Raw genomic sequence first — 2,662 nt, forward strand, 5'->3', positions numbered from 1 at the left:
AGTTGTTTAATTTGTAAATTTTACAGTAAAATAAGGTGGGATTTTTTTCAGATTGGACAGAAAGGACAAAAGAAGGGCAAAATAGAGACAGTCCCAGCAGGCAATTCAAGGGTAACCCTCTCACTGGCAAATTTAATCATTTAATATTAATCCAATTTAGGTTCTGCTGAATATCAGGATGGTGCAGTCAGTTGTATTACATGGAGATAAAGAACTTCGTCCAAATTAAACTTTACACTTAAAAACAAGATGTAAATTATTGTGTCCATCCTGTCTGTTTCTAAAAATGCATTCACATGATGTAGCACCAGTTTACTCGAAATGGGAGATTCTACTTCTGAGTGATATTGTAACACTTGTAAATGGGTGATGTTCTGTCACCATTACTAACCTTACCTAAAGAAAAAAAAACATAATTCTCTTTAATGAGTTTGTAACTTATTTTTCAAAATTTTTAGGGAATCTAATGGTCATGAGGAATCTGTGGGTCTTTGCCAAGAGACTTTGTCTGTCTGAACAGACTTGGCATTGGCATTTTCTGGACAATCTCTACTGGCTTGAGCTGACTTTCAGTTGTAATCATTATTCAGTTAATGGCGGGGAGGAGGATGGTGTTGTTTCGGTGTTTTTCCTCTTCTAAAGCTCTGTAGAAATGAAATCTGCTGCTGTGCAGAGAGACAGTATAAGGTACGTTCCTTACTTCATATTCTTTACTTCCATTCTTCGTCTGACTTCATCTGATGATTAACATATAATTTTGTTGATGCATTGCCTTTCTGCTGATCTTTTCCTTAGGGACAACTTTCCTGAATCAAACTTTTGAAAATACAAGCAGGAACAGTCTCATTTCAAGAATTAATGACAACTCAAAAGAGACCAGTAACAAATTATTCTAGGCTGCTTAACTGCACTAGAGAGTATCTGAACCACTGACTCACTTCAGGCTACTACTTTTTGCTGAATAATTTTACATGCAAGTTATTTTAAATGTGACCTACAGTCTCCCAGAGCACCCCAGGCTCATCTGCTTTTACATTATAAACAACCTGTTTCTTGACGACAACAAAGTTATGCAATTTTTGAACCAGGATGAAAAAAAAAAAAAAAAGCATTGAGGCAAGTTGCAAATGCAGCTACTGGAGAAAACCTTACACAAAACAGGTAGACCTGATCATGTCAAATGCAAGGCAATTGTTTACATGCAGGGTCTAAAGACTAAAATTTGGCAGTGGTAGAAATTGTCTCCTTTCCAAATGTGCCTTTAACATGAAGTCTATATTTCTCTATATAGAAGACATTAGCATGTGTCTAGCCTCAAGAAAAAGATACAGGGGAACTTGGATATTCACTGCAAATTATTTTTTGACACTGCAAAGGTCTAGGATTATTTTGGCACCAAAGTACTGCTACACTACCCTGTGATTTGCCTTTTCCCCTCTGTAATTCCACTGTAATTCACAGTGACAGACTTCTAAAGAGAATTACATTCCCCTAAGCAGTTTCCTGTGCTCTGGAGGTGGGCAGGACAGCACAGACAATAAGGAAACATGACTGGAATACAGATATGGCTGTCCTTATTGTTTGGCATCCACACAGAGATAGGTGTTCAGCCTTTCTTCCAACAGTGAAATACCCTGTGTTTTCCCTGCATTTTATTTCTGAGGCAAAACCAGTAGGTTTGGGACCATTCACAAAAGGAGAAACAGATTTAGAGATGAAACCCTGAACAAACCATTGTTTCTCAAAGGCTGAAAGTTGCAATTCTTGTGAGATTGGACCTTCAAGGCAGCTCAGCTCTTTCACAAGCCTATAGTTGCTATGCCAGAATGCTTCCATTGTGGGCACATATTTTATCCAGTCTCATCCCTTCTGTCTGTGCTATGAATTCAGAAATGAGAAGCAATACAGCTTTTTAAAGAGCTTCAGAATAGAAAGTCTTATTGTCACACATGGCTATAATAGAACAAAAACCTTTTTTTGAGTGTCAAACCTGCTGTGGGGGAAAGAGGATCCATTGTCTTTTAGGCATGGAATGGTTAACATATAGCCTGGAACATGCTATAGATACCTTCCTGCAAAACCAGTGTGTCTGTAGTGAAGATAACTGTGTAGTTTTATGTCGTTTACATATGTAAACAGTTTTAATGGCTTTGCGAAGGAAGAAAAGGATAAGCTCGCAGATATCAGAAGTCCTTGTGTGACACTCATAGACATCCATTATTAAAGAACCATTACATGTTTTGTGTCATTTGGGATATATGTTTCCCCAGCTTGTACATGCCATATAAATAGAATGAGCTATTGCACTAACAGATTATGCACTGGTATAGCTCCATCCACTTCCATGGCAGGACTTGATATTTATAAAATGGTAAGACAGGTCAAACTATGTTTTAAATCTTTTCCTTCCCAATTTAAGATGTTACAGTGTTTTCATGGTGCTGGCCGACTATCTGAGAGAGAGGCAAGAAGTGCAGCAGAGAATTCATAATTAGCCTCTGTGGATTTATTGCCAACAACACCTTAATCATCAAAAATTCTTTCTGAAGAAATCAGATTTTTCCCTTTTTTGCAGAAGCAGAAGGATCTGATTCTGCTTATAAAATTTGTAAGACTGTGTTTATTAATTTATTTTCCTTTTTCTTACATTTTTTTTCCGTCC

This window comes from Pezoporus flaviventris, unplaced genomic scaffold, assembly GCF_033815535.1.
Source record: "Pezoporus flaviventris isolate CSIRO_AGI_PZ_B2104156 unplaced genomic scaffold, CSIRO_AGI_Pfla_v1 ptg000030l, whole genome shotgun sequence".
NCBI classification, from domain to species: domain Eukaryota; kingdom Metazoa; phylum Chordata; class Aves; order Psittaciformes; family Psittacidae; genus Pezoporus; species Pezoporus flaviventris.